Genomic DNA, 17919 nt, shown 5'->3' with positions numbered 1-17919 from the left:
CCAGTTAAATAGGACTAGATTAAATCATAATGGACTCTTTTTTTATAGTAATACTTATTTTAAATATGTCAATATTATTTTCAGGAATCTTTTACATTCCCAACTCACTAATTATCATACTTAACAAAGCCTTTTTTTTGTTAGAGTAAAAGAGCAAAGCAATTGCCATCATTAGCATGCATACTAAAACCAGCTTGGGAATGTGACCTTCATCTAGGCGTTGAATGATGTCCTAAGTGTTATCCATCCTGCCTGTTAATCATCTCCACACAAGACTGTGTGGTGTTGGGCAACTGAATTGTTTTTATGAACAAATAGTAAATTTTCTCTTAACTTGTTTACACATTTTCCTGTAACAGATGACTAACATAGGAAAGGTCATTGCATGATACAGAGTTCCAACTAGGTGTTAAAGGAGGGAGGGAAGATAGAGTCTAGTGATAAGGAAAATTACTAAAGCTTTCTTTCTTTGTGCCTTATTTGGGAAATAGAATTCTAAAATGACTTAAAACTTTCCATCAAAAGAAAAGCAAGAGCCTGCTGGATACATTTTTATTAAAAAAAAAAAAGGCAAGAAGGAAAAGGAAAAGAGAGAGATCTACACAGCTATTATGTAGAAAAAAAATGAAAAGACATTCAGATTATAATGCATAAATTTATATCTATTATCACCAGTCCAGATGGAATATTTTAAACCTTTCTAAAGAGCCCCTAAAATAAGCAGGAAAGAGATTTGAAATTTCTGATAATTGAAATAAATCCTTTTGTGTACTTCTAAGGCAGATGGTGGGCTACTCTCAAGAAATAACACTTGAGGGGAATGGTCAGGGTGGTGGAGGTGATTCTGGTCCATTGAACTCAGAAAGTATGTGTCCTGAAGCTACTGCTATTAAATACATATCCTGAATCTATAACAGCTCCATCTCCATGACCATTTGCATGGTAAACTTAGGAAGGCACAGTTTTAGAATCTCATTTATGTAGATTGGAAGGAAAATAACAATCCAAGTTTCCTTCCTGCCCAGAGATTTACATTCTCTACTTCAGAAAGGAGAATGTTATATCATCAGCAAAAATATAATGAAGAGCCACTTAAAATTCTGGTTTCACTGATCATCACATGCATTTGCTTTTGTTTTCCAGTTTTTTGCAAGCTCCAGTGTATGTACATACATTAAAAACATAGATAAATAAATAGATGATATATTAACATGTGCTAAGTCACTTCAGACTGACGTACTGCAGTCCATGAGGTCGCAAAGAGTCAGACATGACTGAGTGATTGAACTGAACTGAACTGGACTGTAGCCCACCAGACTCCTCTGTCCATGAGATTCTCCAGGCAAGAATACTGAAGTGGGTTGCCATAACCTCCTCCAGGAGATCTTCCCAACCCAGGGACTGAACCCATGTCTCTTATGTCTTCTGCGTTTGCAGTCCAGTTCTTAACCACTAGTGCAACCTGGGAAACCTGATATATTAATAGATATAGATAATTACTTTGGACATGTGTATTTATCCTGTGTTTGGAGGGATCAGCTAATTAGAGCCCTATTCTAAAGTTTCCAAGGTCCACACTTTGCCTTTGCTCTGTGGCAGAAATTGTATCCTGTGATACTGGGATTTCTGATAAGAAATATGTACTTAGGCTTCATCCCTTTGCTGACACATAGCTCCTAAAAGCCCTGGAATTTCCCAAGTGCTGAGAGTGATCAGAGAGTGGACAGGGAGGCCTGGCATGCTGCAGTCCATGGGGTCCCAAAGAGTCAGGCACAACTGAGTAACTGAGCTGAACTGAATTGACAGTGATCAAGGTGTCTTTTGTTATGTTAATATGACTTTGGACAGCACCTAGGGTTAGGGGCTGGTTGCCAGGAGACATATCCCTGAGATCTGAGATCTTTTAGCATCACCTCTCACCAACACCACCTCAGAAAACGGAAGAGGAGCTAGAGATGGAGTTCAATCACCAAGGTTCAGTTGTGTCTATTTCATAAAGCCCCTATAAAAATGCCAAAGGACAGAGCTTCTGGATTAAAGACCGCATGGAGGTGTTGGGAGGATGGTGCTCTGAAAAGATGTGGACGTCCTGTGCCCTTTCCCTGTATCTCGCTCTATGCATCCATTTCATCTGGCTGTTTCTGAGTTATAGCCTTTCATAAAAAATCAATCATCTGCTAAGTAAAATGCTTCCCTGAGTTGTATGAGCCACTTTAGCAAGTAATTGAACCCGAGGAGAGGTTCATGGGAATCTCCAATCTATAGCTAGTGGTCAGAATCACAGGTGACAAATGATGTGTAAAGGCAGGTTGTGGTTCAGTCACTCAATCGTGTCCAACTCTTTGTGACCCCATGGTCTGCAGCACGCCAAGCTTCCCTGGCCTTCACTGTCTCTAGGAGTTTGCTCAAACTCATGTCCACTGAGTTGATGATGCCATCCAACGTGGAATGTTCAGGTAGACAGTATCAGAGTTGACTTGAAATATAGGACAAAAGCTGGTGTTCTGAGAATTTCTTCTTGTTGATGTGGGCAATGCCCCAGCCACATACACACAAACACATACACACTGAAATTGTTCTCAGAACACCTTTCTACACTCAAATCTCTAGTTAGTCAAATTCTAAAAGTAGATAGTGAGTCCCAAGATGAAGAATGTGAGGGACTACCAGTAAAAGAGTACAAACCATCCTCATGACTGAGTGAAAAAGATCCCAATACTAGCCTTGCTGAAGGGACATTAAAAGATCTGTTTGGACACATAACATTTTTATTTGCAAGTCTGTCTATCCAAGGCCTACCATGTAACTTAACTGAATTGCAATTCCTGTAACTAAAGAACAACCAGAAGGAAATATGTCCTGGGTGTGGGTCTTGAAGAAGGATAAATTCTGAAGGCTTTCTTATATCATCTCCTCTGGGTTTTTAGAAGGTAAGTTGGATAGATTTTCAGATTAGAAATTCTTTAGCTCAGAAGGGTCAAAGAGCCCCAGATGGAAAAGACAATTGGCCAGGCTGGGCTTTGTCTGGGCTTCAAGGGTCGAGACCATAAAGAAATGGTGTGTGCCAGTGCGTGGTGTGATTTTGGCTACTGGGAGAGAGAGTCAGAGGAACTTGGGGAAAGAAATCTTATCCAGGAACTAAGAGTGGCCCTGACATGAGATTTCTCTAGAACCCTAGAGTAGCTACAGGACCAGGTGGACGTCCAGCCAAGGAAGCAACGGAAAGCCATCCATGTCTGAGATGCACAATTAATAATATCTTAGCGAAGGTGTGGATAGATACGGCTCACCAGGAAGCCTCTGGAGATCACAGGTGACTGAAATTCCCTTCGGTGAGGTTTTCAGGGATGAAGGCTTAGGAATACCTTAGAGCTGACCGTTGGAGAAGGCAATGGCACCCCACTCTAGTACTCTTGCCTGGAAAATCCCATGGACGGAGGAGCCTGGTAGGCTGCAGCGCATGGGGTCACTAGAGTCGGACACAACTGAGCAACTTCACTTTCACTTTTCACTTTTCACTTTCATGCATTGGAGAAGGAAATGGCAACCCTCTCCAGTGTTCTTGCCTGGAGAATCCCAGGGACAGGGGAGCCTGGTGGGCTGCCGTCTATAGGGTCACACAGGGTCGGACACAACTGAAGCGACTTAGCAGCAGCAGCAGCAGAGCTGACCGTGGCCGGTCAAAGGAGCTAAAAGCAAAGGAGTGGTTCCCAAAGGCGCACAAGTCAAAAAGAGCTTGGGGGATAGCAGGGACCGGAAGCCAAGGAGGCAGTCTGTAGTCAAAGATCCAGTTGTACGATGCAGAGAACAGACATATGGATACCAGAGCAGGGAAAGGAGGGTAGGATGAATTGGGAGACTGGGACTGACATGTCTGCAGTGCTCAGTCACTAAGTCGTGTCCAACTCTTTGCAACCCCATGGACTGCAGCCCACTAAGCTCTTCTGTCCATGGGATTTCCCAGGCAAGAATACTGGAGTGGGTTGCTATTCACTTCTCCAGGGGATCTTGCTGACCCATGAATCAAACCTGTATCTCTTGCATCTCTTGCATCTCTTGCATCTCTTGCATTAGCAGGTGGATCCGTTACCACTAGCACCTCCTGGCAAGTCTACATATATGCTGCTGCTGCTGCTGCTGCTGCTAAGTCACTTCAGTCGTGTCTGATTCTGTGTGACCCCATAGACAGCAGCCCACCAGGCTCCCCCGTCCCTGGGATTCTCCAGGCAAGAACACTGGAGTGGGTTGCCATTTCCTTCTCCAATGCAGGAAAGTGAAAGTGAAGTTTCTCAGTCATGTCTGACTCTTAGCGACCCCATGGACTGCAGCCCACCAGGCTCCTCTGTCTGTGGGATTTTCCAGACAAGAGTACTGGAGTCGGGTGCCATTGCCTTCTCTGATATATATGCTACTATGTATAAAACAGATAACTAACGAGAACCTACTGTATCGCACAGGGAACTCAGTGCTCTGTGATGCCCTAAATGGGAAAGAAATTTAAAAAAAAAAGAGGGGATATATGTATATGTCCCTGTGAGAGATAGGGAGGCCTGGTATGCTGCAGTCCATGGGGATTGCAAAGAGTTGGACGTGACTTAGGGACTTAGGGAACCACAACAGCAATATGTATGTGTACAGCTGATTCACTTTGCAGTACAGTAGAAACTCACACAACATGATAAAACAGCTATACTTCAATAAAAATTCATTAGAAAAAGAATTTTGTTGGCAAAGCATAGGTAACTTGTTAAAAGCATAAACAACAAGAAAAACAAAGAGTTGTGGCTAAAGAGGCTATCACTTTTCCCAGCAACGCTACACAAAAGCCTAGTAATAAAACCATCCCTTCGGTGCTTGTAGAATCAGGGTCATTTATGGGAACTCAAAACATTCTGGTAAGGACCTTCATAGCTAAAAATAAGGGCAGAGCATCATTCAGGAACTTGCATCCAGAATGCCTCAAGTAGGTGGCAAACTTCTGAAAGGCAGAGATATTTTAACTTCCCTGTTGTCCTGAACAAAGAACTGATTGCACTGATGAGAATGGCTCTTGTACAGCCTGGGCAAACACATCAGGGCCAAGAGATTTGCTTACATGTCCATCCTGCTTGGATTTACACATTAATAAGGGTCTTAGTGGATTTTTAGTATCCGCTGAGAGTTCTCCACCACCTGTCACAGGAGTGCTTGCATCCACAAGCTGTCTTGAGTCAGAGACAGAGCAACAGGTTAAATAAAGCTGGCTGAGGCCATGGCAAACAGCATGACCAGTGCAAACGCGTGAACACACCAGCATGTTGTTCCAGCAGCCTCAACAGCTGGTCAGTTGTGAGCTGCAAAGAAAGGAATGAAAGAGGAGTACATTCTGGATAAGATTCTTTAAAAATATATGTATATTTTTGACGTGGACCATTTTTAAAGTCTTTATTGAATTTGTTACAATATTGTTTTTGTTTTATATTCTTGGGGTTTTTGGCCATGAGGTATGTGGCTGCTTAGCTCCCCAACAAATCGAATCCACACCCCCGGCATCAGAAGTTGAAGTCTTAGCCACTGGACCACTAGGGAAGTCGTGCAGAGAGGACTCTGATACGACACAAGAAGACAGCAGAGGAAGGGGCCTCGGAAATCTCACTCCAGTTCTGATGTTAGAAGACCAGGCCATAAAACTGGGGGAGTTGTTCTTCCATAATGAAAGAGAAATCCAAATAATTGAATAAGGCAACTGAAGAAAGCAATTAAATGCAGTGCTTCAGGATAGACATCAAGGCCATTAATGGCAATTAATGCCTTTTGTTCGTAGTTTTCTGTACGGGGTATTGTAATTTCTATATGGTAAAATGATCTATTTTTTCACTTCATTAATCAGAAAACATGATCATTGTGATCCAAAAAAGTGGCCTCATTTTACTTCCCAGCCAAGATTTAACTGCAAGTGCTTACAAGGAGGCCCCATTTTCTTAAGGCTTTATCGCAGTTAAAAGACATACTACAGCCCATTAGTCCGCAGGCTGTGGATTATTATAATAAATACTTAAAACCACTTATCAAAATAAAGAACCAAAACACCCTCTGCCATGCACCAGGCCTGATTTTTTAATCAGAGCCTCTCACTCGCTAATTGGAAGTACTCAGGACTCCAAATGATTCGTCTTATCGTTGGTGAGAATTAAAAAGGTTTTACACTGGAGATGTTTTAACATTTCTCCCAACTAGGTCACCCTCATTAGACTAGCTTTGAAGCTTCTATTACACTTTCCTTCTTATATGTCAATGCAAAAAAGGAACAATAACGCTGGCCTCTGCAGCCGATGACTTACAAAGTGGCTATTCCGTATGAAGTCTACCGTACACGTAGTCATGTGCTAAAGGGGAAAGAAAATAAATTTCTTCCAGAAGACTATTAAAGCCATTTGATTTTATTTATTTTGCAGTCTACAAATGCCTGCCTGAAAAGCAGGCTGGCTTATTTGATCTGTTTAGGAACTTATTTATAGGATGTTAAAGAGATGCAGCTCAGCTGGTAAAGAACCCGCCTGCAATGTGAGTGACCTGGGTTCGATCCCTGGGTTGGGAAAATCCCCTGGAGAAGAAAATTGCAATCCACCCCAGTATCCTTGCCTGGGAAATCCCATGGACAGAGGACCCTGGTGGGCTACAGTCCATAGGGTTGCAAAAGAGTCAGACATGTCTTAGCAACTAAACAACAGCAACAAAGAAATATTAGACACGATAGGAAGATTGTCAGTAGACATGTTTGCCTTTTACAGAAAAAATTTGCTGAAATGGTAATGAGATTAGGAAAACATCATCCTACCCAAAGTACCAGACCTTGCTTTCTGCATAGGATCTTTCTCTGAGTCTCACAAAGCAACAGCAGACAACAATGAAAAACATCAAAGGCCCATGGGGAGAAGAGGAAATGGACAGGGAGCCCTGAGAAGTGACAGGAAAATACTCATTTCCTCTGAAGGCAAAGGGGAGGAACTGTGAACACTGCATCAAATGGTCAAGAGAGTCTCCATAAACCAGGTAATGGAGGGACAAGCCTCCAACACAGCACTTTCTGCTGTCCTGGGCTCACAGTTCCCTGAATGACCTGTGAAGATGGCTAGCTGCTTAACTGTGCAGAGATCGACATATTGAAGTTAACCCTCTACTCTCAATCAATATTCTGTTTGAAACTCCAAAGAAAATCAGCTTCAAACCTCCCAGAACCCCACCATCTGCCAGTCCTTTGAATGAGAGCAAAGGTGGCCCACTCTGTGGGCTGAGATAATTTGTTCTTAAGGCTTAGTTAATTAGGAAAGTTGTCTCATTATCAACTAAGTGTCTTTCATACAGCTCAAAGGAACTGACTCAGAAGATTCATCTCAGAAATGAGGCCAGGGCCAGAAAACCCAATTATTATTCATCAATGGTCCCATTTTTAGAAGTATTGATGAATGAAAAAGTCTTGACTTTACTGGAGACACAACATACTCACAGAGCTCAAAGGAAGAGAGTAAATAAAGAAAAACTCAGAGAAAAAAGTGTAGGCAACGCTTCTGTTCTCCTTTCTGAGCCTAAGATATATTTATTGAGTTGGTCCAAAAGCTCAGGTTTTTCCATAGCAGCTTATGGAAAACATGAACATTTTGTGATGTGATGCATGGGTTCTCAGTCGTGTCTGACTCTTTGTGACCCCATGGACTGTAGCCCGCCAGGTTTCTCTGTCACTGGAATTGTCCAGGCAAGAATACTGGAGTGGTTTGCCATTTCCTGCTCCAGGGGATCTTTCTGACCCCCTGGAGACAGGGATGGAACAGCATGGACAGGTTGGAGACAGGGATCGAAGCCTGTCTCTTGCGTCTCCTGCCTTGGTAGGTTGATTCTTTACCACTGTGCCACCTGGGAAGCCCCAGTAACATTTTGGCCAACCTAATACCTTCTGTCTTGTTGACTACTCTGAGGCTGCCCCATTCCTAACCACCTCCACCACAATTGCCCATTTATGGACCTCCTGCTAACACCTCCCCATCGAGCACTGCAGTTACAAAAGGACAGATTAAAGGGACAGAAGTTACTGTCTCTGCAGAATCCAAATGGAAGTAGAAGCTGTCAAGTGCACACCGCCTATAGTAGTGAGAAACAGGCAGCCTTCTGTGCCTTTGTCTCTGTCTCTTGACTATTCTTGTCTGCAGTTCTGCTTTGGTTTTATGTGTTAAGTTTGGTTACAGGTTTTATGCGTTAGGCTTGGTTTTATGTCCTGGGTTAGGTTTGATTCCACATTTGTTGTGTCTTAAGACATCCAGGAACGAGTGCCAATGCCAACATGGAACTCTGATCCAACATAGTAAGGCCTCTCACTCATCTCCTCTCTTCCTTTTCTCTTAAAATTGTCTTCTCCATTCTTCTCAGCCAGAGGCTGGTTCCTCTATTTTCACTACTTATAATGTGTTTGCCTCCCCCAAATCCATCTATAGTTTCTCATACTGCTCAGCACTGTTGACTCATATTTTTATCTTAACCAGTCTTCACTACAAATAGGTTCTCTCCATTCCCATAATATATTTATACATCCCTGTTAAAAACCTCTGTTACCTGTGTACTTAAAAAATCTTTCCCCTCCATTCCTTTTCCACGGAGCCACGAACATCTTGAAGACAGGGATTCTGGTATGATAACACAGTACAGTGCTTGGATCATAGGAGGTACTTGATACGCTTGTGTTGAGTGAAAAAATAAATGTCAGTATATGGAAGGTGGAATCTGTTCTGTCCTTTCATTTAAGTGTCTTTCTCACTCTTTGTGACCAGCCATCAGACAGTGATTTGATTGTACAAACATACATTTCTCATCACCATTGTTACCGACTTCTTTGAACTTATTTCTTTATTTATAGAATTATGGAAACTCAGGATTAGATGTCCCCTTAAAGATCGTTTCAAGCAACATGTACCTTCTCTCATTAAACTCTCCTCTTTTAACCTAAAGAAAGAAAAGCTTGCCTGATTGCTGTCTTCTTAAAGAAGGCACAAGCTTTTGGACATTTGAGAAAATCTTAGGAGTTAAAGTGTATCTGGGGAAATGGAGGTTGTTCATATATGTTTGGCTCTTAAGCTAGAACATGTGGATTCAAACCCAGCTTTCACACTTAATGATCAATGTAACCTTGAATATGGTATACAATCTCCGTTTTCTCATTGCTAAGATAAACATAAGAATAAACTCGACCTCTTAGAGCTCTTATGGGGTTCATCAAGATAAAGCATGTACTAGTGAGGGCCCCTTTCACCTTGTAGGCACAGTGGAAGCACTCAGCCTTGGTTCTCAGTACTGTTATTATTAAGCTGTAGCCACGTTCCTTGTATCACTGAGAAAAGGCCCGTCAAAAGAAACACAAAGGGGTGTAAACACATTTACTCATTTTTTTTCATTGCAGCACTACTTTTTTAACTTTTTATTTTGTATTGAGGTAAAGCCAAGACTCATTGGAAAATACCCTGATGCTTGGAAAGATTAAGGGCAGGAGGAGAAGGGGACAACAGAGGATGAGATGGTTGGATGGAATCACCGACTCAGTGGACATGAGTTTGAGCAAACTCTGGAGATAGTGAAGGACAGGAAAGCCTGGCGTACTGCAGATCACAGGGTTGCAAGGAGTCAAACACAACTTAGCAACTGAACAACAACGACAATGTAGCCAATTAACGAACAAGGCTGAGATAGTTTCAGTGACTAGCCAATGGACTCAGCCATACATGTACGTGTATCCATTCTCCTCCAAATTCTCCTCCCATCCAGCCTGCCACATAACACTGAGCAAAGTTCCCTTTGCTACCCAGTAGGACCTTGTTGGTTACCCATTTTAAATACAGCAGTGTGTACATGTAGATCCCAAACATTGTGCGGTCTCAGTTCCCTGACCAGGGGTTGAACCTGGGCCATGGCAATGAAAGCCCAGAATCCTAACCACTGGGCCACGAGGGAACTCCCAAAACACGTTTATTCCTCCGCCTTGCCATACAAGCATGAACACCCATACCCTCCTCTCCACTCACTACAGAAAAGCTTCCTTTGTGTGATGCAAAGTGAATCTCCAGAGAACACTGGCTTGCACCTCCTGGGTACCTTGCTATGCTATGCTATGATATGCTAAGTCGCTTCAGTCGTGTCCGACTCTGTGCGACCCCATAGATGGCAGCCCACCAGGCTCCGTCGTCCCTGGGATTCTCCAGGCAAGAATACTGGAGTGGGTTGCCATTTCCTTCTCTAGTGCATGAAAAGAGAAAAGTGAAAGTGAAGTCGCTCAGTCGTGTCCGACTCTTAGTGACCCCATGGACTGCAGCCTACCAGGCTCCTCCGTCCATGGGATTTTCCAGGCAAGAGTACTGGAGTGGAGTGCCATTGGGTACCTTAAACATACTTAAAATTTCCACTGCTTCAGTTCTCTGGGTCCCCCAGTCTGTTATCCTTCCCCATCCCATAACAATAGCTAATAATTATAGGTAACATTTACGGCATGCTTACAATGCACTTTACAAATTTTTAACTTATTTAGTCCTCAAAACAACACTTAGAAAGGCACAATTGTTATATCATCAGATTATTAACCTATTTTTCAAATTAAGAAACTGAAGCAAAGAGAGGTTAATTTGCCCCAAATTATATTTAGAGTTAAAAGATGCAGAAAAATGCAAAAATGCCAAATGAAAAAGGCATTAAAATAAAAATGCTTTAAGACTGTGGCAAATCCCCAGGAGGGCCAGGGAGTTTGTCTTTAAGAAAAATTACTGAATTGTACTAAAATATGTACAAACCCTTTCCCAAAATTCTGCAAAAGATCATAATGAACCATAAGGTAGAAAAATTTGAGACTTTCTGCAATTAAACTTGAGCAAGTTTAGACAAAATTCTGCAAAGAGAGAAAGGGGGTTGGGGGGAAACGAAGGAAGGAAGGGATGAGAAAAGAGATAAAGCAGGCAGGGAAGAAAAATAACCATTGTGTGCAAGACATCTTTTCTGAAGAGCTGAACTGTATGATTTATTCATGTGCTAAATTCTTTTGTCTCTCTTTCCATTGCACCCTCTGGGGAGATTCCAGTCTTTCTCTGTTCCTGTTATATGGTCATCTGAGACATGTTTCACCCCGGAGTCTGTCTTCAATCTCTGTTCCTTCATTCACTGAAGAGACTACCAAACATTCAGGACTCAGCTCAGAAGGACCTGTGACTTTCCTCTTCCTGAATATCCCCTCCCCATTGAGTTTGCCTCAACGTTCAGCCTCATTTAGATCCCACCCATATGAATCCAGTTCTCGCCTGCTGGCCCTTTCTGCTCTGGCCCACACTCCCTTTTCTTGTGTCAGAATTAACACAGCTAAACGTCTTCTCTTTCGGAGTCCGGGGCACCCTTCATTTCCACTCTCCACTGCTGCAGCCAGAGGGCTATCTTTGTGTCTACACACACCAAAAAGTTATGACCAACCTAGACAGCATATTAAAAAGCAGAGACATTACTTTGCCAACAAAGATACGCTTAGTCAAGGCTATGGTTTTTCCAGTAGTCATGTATGCATGTGAGAGTTGGACTATAAAGAAAGCTGAGAGCCGAAGAATGGATGCTTTGGAACTGTGGTGTTGGAGAAGACCCTTGAGAGTCCCTTGGACTGCAAGGAAATCCAACCAGTCCATCCTAAAGGAAGTAAGTCCTGAATATCATTGGAAGGACTGATGCTGAAGCTGAACCAATACTTTGGCCACCTGATGCGAAGAGCTGACTCATTTGAAGAGACCCTGATGCTAGGAAAGATTGAAGGTGGGAGGAGAAGGAGATGACAGAGGATGAGATGATTGGATGGCATCACCGACTCAATGGACATGATTTTGAGTAAACTCTTGGAGTTGGTGATGGACAGGGAGGCCTGGCATGCTGCAGCCCATGTGGTTGCAAAGAGCTGGACACGACTGAGCAACTGAACTGACTGAACACACACCAAGTCCATCACCATCACCAACAGCTCCTCCACTCCTGCGGTGGGTCTCAGGGTTAGCCCATACTTTCCCCTCCAGGCTTATTTCACAACCCTCTCCCTCTCACTCTGTGCTCCAACCTCCAGAACCTCCCTTCCACTGCTCAGACACATCATACTCATCTCTGCCTCAAGCACCTGCAGACGTCCATTCTATTTCCCCTCACTGTCTTCTCTCTGCTCCACTGCCCTTTACCTGGCCTTTGCCGACTACCTTCTAAATTTCACTGAAGGCCTCCCCGGTGGCTCAGCATTAAAGAATCCGCCTGCAATGCAGGACATGCAGGAGACTGGTGTTCCGATCCCTGAGTTAGGAAGATCCCCTGAAGGAGGGTGTGGCAACCCACTCCAGTATTCTTGCCTGGAGAATCCCCATGGAAAGGGGAGCCTGGCAGGCTACAGTCTATAGGGCCCAAGAGTCAGATAGGACTGACATGATTGGGCACACAAGCACGGGTATCTTCTTAGGAAGTCCTTGCCTGAACTTCCAGCCTGGAGCGTGTTCTGTTGTTAGGTGTTTCCTGCCTTTCTACAACACTTTCTTTTCCTTCTGAGCACTAGCCTCGGTCTCTGATTATACATTCACTTCTTTGAGTGTTTTGTTGGAAGTCCTGCTTTTTCCATCCACTGATTGTCAGCACCGTGAGCTCAGAGACCACATCCAGCCGTCCTCATTATGTCAGTCAACTCTGTCCGTTCAGTTCAGTCGCTCAGTCGTGTCCGACTCTTTGCAACCCCATGAACTGCAGCATGCCAGGCCTCCCTGTCCATCACCAACTCCCAGAGCTTACCCAAACTCATGTCCATTGAGTCAGTGATGCCATCCAATCATCTTATCCTCTGTCGTCCCCTTCTCCTCCTGCCCTCAATCTTTCCCAGCATCAGGGTCTTTTCCAATGAGTCAGTTCTTTGCATCAGGTGGCCAAAGGATTAGACTTTCAGCTTCAACATCTGTACCTGCCACATATGCAGAGTTTGCAGCCTGAATGAATGGTTTCAGCTCAGAATCACAGCAAACCTAATTGTTGGGCCATGAGGACACACAGCTAGTGTAGCCACAAGCTCTGGCCCCAGTTTTAGAAACCAGCTTACTCAAACCTAACTGGCATGGTTTTCTATACCCCCCGAACCACCACCTCCATCCAGACAAAAGCTGACCCTCATTTCTACAGGGTCATAGGAAGGCAGTTGGTTTGCAAAATCAGATTTTTTTCTGGGTACCAAAGACTCACTTGGCTACCGGATCCCTGTAAATGCAATTTTGTTGTTAAAGAAGTGAGTTAATTAGGAAAGATTCGTTTTTGATACATTATAATGAAGGAAATTTCTACGCCTCTTCTAAAAAAAAAAAAACCACCATCTGGTACAAATATAAAGAAAACTCACCCCGCTAATGACATGTGCAAACATGAATAATGAAACCTCTAGGGGAGCAGAAAATCTTCTCTCTCTGTAAGGATTTTTAGGAAGTCTGCCTTCTTTGAGGAAAGTTTTCCAGGGAAAAGGAAGAGCGGCTTTTCATTCTCAGTGCATCAATCTGCATTTGAATTAAACGAGAAGACAAAAGAAAGTCCTCCAAGCCATTAGAGATTTCCAATTGCTAAATTTCCTCCAGACTGCATGAAGATAAACAGAACCAGAGTATATGATATTCAGAAAGCATCACAGAAGTTGGCCTCACAGAGCCAAAGAAGACGCCACTACAAAGCAAACATTGTCAGGGAAAATTGAACTTCCACCAAAAGCAATAGGCACTGCACTAAAGGTATTGAGACGAGAAATGCTATTCACACAGCAGTCCAGGGTTTGCAAGGACAGACAGCGAGCTGGTGCAGCGTTCGTGGATGGCTGCCACCAAGCGGTCACCGTGGGTATTACAGCTACTTGAAATGCTTTAACTCCAGATTTCACCCAGAGAGAACTATCTGTGAAAATTCTCAAATCTAGAGATCACGTCCTGGTATGGCCACTCTATTAAAGCGAACTCTGAAAATTATATTTTTTCCCCTTAAAAATGGACCGGGGAGCAAAATAGAGCTCTATTACAGCTAAGCTGAACAAGCTTGCCTCATAAAATGTAACTCTATTTTTGTCCCCCCACTGTCTCTTAGAATTTATTCAATGAGGCTGGTTTTTATGTCCCTGTTTCAGGATGAAAATTCCGGCAGCCTCCTACACTGGTGGTGGGAATGTAAATTGTGGTGCAGCCATTATGGAAAACAGAACAAAGATTCCTTTAAAAACTAAAAATAGAGTTACTATATGATTCAGCAATCCCACTTCTGGACATATATTTGGAAAAGATGAAAACTTTAATTCAGAAACATACATGCACCCCAATGTTCAAAACAGCACTATTTACAATAGCCAAGCAACCTAAATGTTCATCAATAGATGGATGGAGAAAAGAGATGTGGTATACTGCTGCTGCTAAGTGGTTTCAGTCATGTCCGACTCTTTGTGACCCTATGAACCATAGCCCACCAGACTTCTCCTTCCATAGGATTCTCCAGGCAAGAATACTGGAGTGAGTTGCCATTTCCTCCTCCCGCAGATCTTCCTGACCCAGGGATCAAACCCACATCTCTTACATACAAGTTCATTTGTCTCATATTGTAGATTCCATGTGTGATGTCATATGATAATTATCTTTCTCTGACTGACACACTTCACGTAGTATGACAATTTCTAGGTCCTTTCATGTTGCTACAAATGGTATTACTTCATTCTTTTTTATAGTTGAGTACACAATATTCCGTGATAGCTCAGTTGGTAAAGAATTCACCTCCAATGCAAGAGACCCCAGTCCGTTTCCTGGGTCGGAAGATCCCCTGGAGAAGGGATAGCTATCCACTCCAGTATTCTTGAGCTTCCCTTGTGGCTCAGTTGGTAAGAATCCATCTGCAATGCAGGAAAACTGGGTTTGATCCCTGAGTTGGGAAGATCCCCTGGAGGAGGAAAGGCTACCCACTCCAGTATTCTGGCCTTTAGAACTCAATGGACTGTATAGTCCATGGGGTCACAAAGAGTCAGACAGGACTGAGCAACTTTCACTTTATACAATATTCCATTGTGAATATATGGGAACGTCCTAGGTAGCACTAGTGGTAAAGAACTTGCCTGCCAATGCAGGAGACTAAGAAATGCTGGTTTGATCCCTAGGTTGGGAAGATCTCCTGAAAAAGGAAATGGCAACCCACTCCAGTATTCTTGTCTGGAGAATGCCAGGAACAGAGGAGACTGATGTGTTACAGTCCACGGGGCCACAAAGAGTCAGAACAATTGAAGTGACATGGCATGCATATACTGGTCAGAATTTCAATCTTGCATTCAGCATTAGTCCATTCTAGCTGATCCAGAATCCAGCAGAAACCTGATGTTGGGGAAGGAGAGGGTGTGTTGTCTCTTTTCTAGCTTAGCATTTCTAACCCCTAAGTGATGACAGAGATACCAAGTGAATATTTCATGCAAAAATGGGCACAATAAAAGGACAGCAATGATATGGACCTAACAGAAACAGAAGATATTAAGAAGAGGTGGCAAGAATACACAGAAGAACTGTACAAAAAAGATCTTCATGACCCAGATAATCACAATGGTGTGGTCACTCACCTAGAGCCAGATATCCTGGAATGGGAAGTCAAGTGGGCCTTAGAAAGCATCACTACAAACAAAGCTAATGGAGGTCATGGAATTCCAGCTGATGTACTTCACATCCTAAAAGATGATGCTGTGAAAGTGCTGCAATCAGTATGCCACCAAATTTGGAAAACTCAGCAGTGGCCACAGGACTGAAAAAGGTCAGTTTTCATTCCAATCCCAAAGAAAGGCAATGCCAAAGAATGTTCAAACTACCACACAATTGCACTCATCTCACACACTAGCAAAGTAATGCTCAAAACTCTCCAAGCCAGGCTCCAACAGTACATGAACCATGAAATTCCAGATGTTCAAGCTGGTTTTAGAAAAGGCAGAGGAACCAGAGATCAAATTGCCAACATCCGTTGCATCCTAGAAAAAGCAAGATAATTCCAGAAAAACATCTACTTCTGTTTCATTGACTACAAAAAAGCCTTTGATAGTGTGGATCACAACAAACTGCAGAAGATTCTTCAAGAGATGGGAATATGAGTCCACCTTACCTGCCTCCTGAAAAACTTGTATACAGGTCAAGAAGCAATAGTTAGAACCAGACATGGAACAATGGACTGGTTCCAAATAGGAAAAGGAGTACATTAAGGCTGTATATTGTCACCCTGCTTATTTAGCTTATATGCAGAGTACAACATGCAAAACGCCAGGCTGGATGAAGCACCAGCTGGAATCAAGATTGCCAGGAGAAATATCAATAACTTCAGATATGTAGATGACACCACCTTTATGGCAGAAAGTGAAGAAGAACTAAAGAGCCTCTTGATGAAATTGAAAGAGGAGAGTGAAAAAGCTACCTTAAAACTCAACAATTAAAAAGAAAGATCATGGCATTCAGTCTCATCACTTCATGGCAAATGGATGTGGAAACAATGGAAACAGTGACAGACTTTATTTTCTTGGGCTTCAAAATCACTGCAGATGGTGGCTGCAGCCATGAAATTAAAAGACTCTTGCTTCTTGGAAGAAAAGCTATGACCAACCTAGATAGCATATTAAGAAGCAGAGACATTACTTTGCCGACAAAAGTCCATCTAGTCAAAGCTATAGTTTTTTCAGTAGCTATGTATAGCTGTGAGAGCTGGACCATTAAAGGCTGAGTGATGAAAAATTGATGCTTCTGAACTGTGGTGTTGGAGAAGACTCTTGAGAGTCCCTTGGACTGCAAGGAGATCCAAACAGTCAATCTTAAAGGAAATCAACCCTGAATATTCATTAGAAGGACTGATGCTGAAGCTGAAGCTCCAATACCTTGACCTCTTGATGTGAAGAGTGGACTCATTAGAAAAGACCCTGATGCTGGGAAAGACTGAAGGCAGGAGGAGAAGGGGATGACAGAGGATGAGATGGTTGGATGGCATCACCAAGTCAATGCCCATGAGTTTGAGCAAGCTCTGGGAGATGTTGAAGAAAAGGGAAACCTGGCGTGCTGCAGTCCATGGGTTCAAGGGAGTCAGACACGACTGAGCAACTGAACAACAATTATAAGTCATGACATTTGAAATGGAGCCTTTGGCAAGTAATGAGGATTAGGTGAGACCTTGAGGGTGGAATCCTTACAATGGGGATTAGAGCCCTTCTGGGAGGAGACACCAAAGGACTTGCTCACTTTGTCTTTCCATGAGCAGGCTCTGAGTAGAGGCCACATGAGAACACAGCAAGAACGTGGTCATCTGCAAATCAAAAAGAGAGTCGTTCCATGCTAGTACCCTGATCTCAGACTTCCACTCTCCAGATGTATGAGAAAACAAATTTCTGTTGTTCAAGCCACCCAGATTATTTGTTGTTTGTTCAGTTGCTTAGTCACGTCAGACCCTTTGCGACCCCATGGACTGCAGCACACCAGGCTTCCCTGTCCTTCACTATCTCCCATGGTTTGCTCAAACTCATGTCCATTGGGTTGGTGATGCTATCCAACCAACTCATCCTCTGTCACTCCTTTCTCCTCCTGCCCACAATCTTTTTCAGAATCAGGGTCTTTTCCTGTGAATCAGCTCATTGCATCAAGTGGACAAAGTATTAGAGTTTGAGCGTCAGCCCTTCCAGTGAATATTCAGGGTTGATTTCCCTTACAATTGACAGGTTTGATCTCCTTGCTATCCAAGGGATTCTTCAGAGTCTTCTCCAGCACCAAAATTCAAAAGCATCAGTTCTTCCTACTAGTAATGGCAGGCTGAGCTAACAAAGAGACTGAGCACATAGCAACTGTAAAAAATAGCACAAGCGACCCAGCTCACACCTGTAGGAGAGCGCAA

Source organism: Bison bison, unplaced genomic scaffold (assembly GCF_000754665.1).
Source record: "Bison bison bison isolate TAMUID 2011002044 unplaced genomic scaffold, Bison_UMD1.0 scf7180017864368, whole genome shotgun sequence".
Classification (NCBI taxonomy): domain Eukaryota; kingdom Metazoa; phylum Chordata; class Mammalia; order Artiodactyla; family Bovidae; genus Bison; species Bison bison.
The sequence above is the reverse complement of the archived record's forward strand: the minus strand, read 5'-3'. Positions refer to the sequence as shown.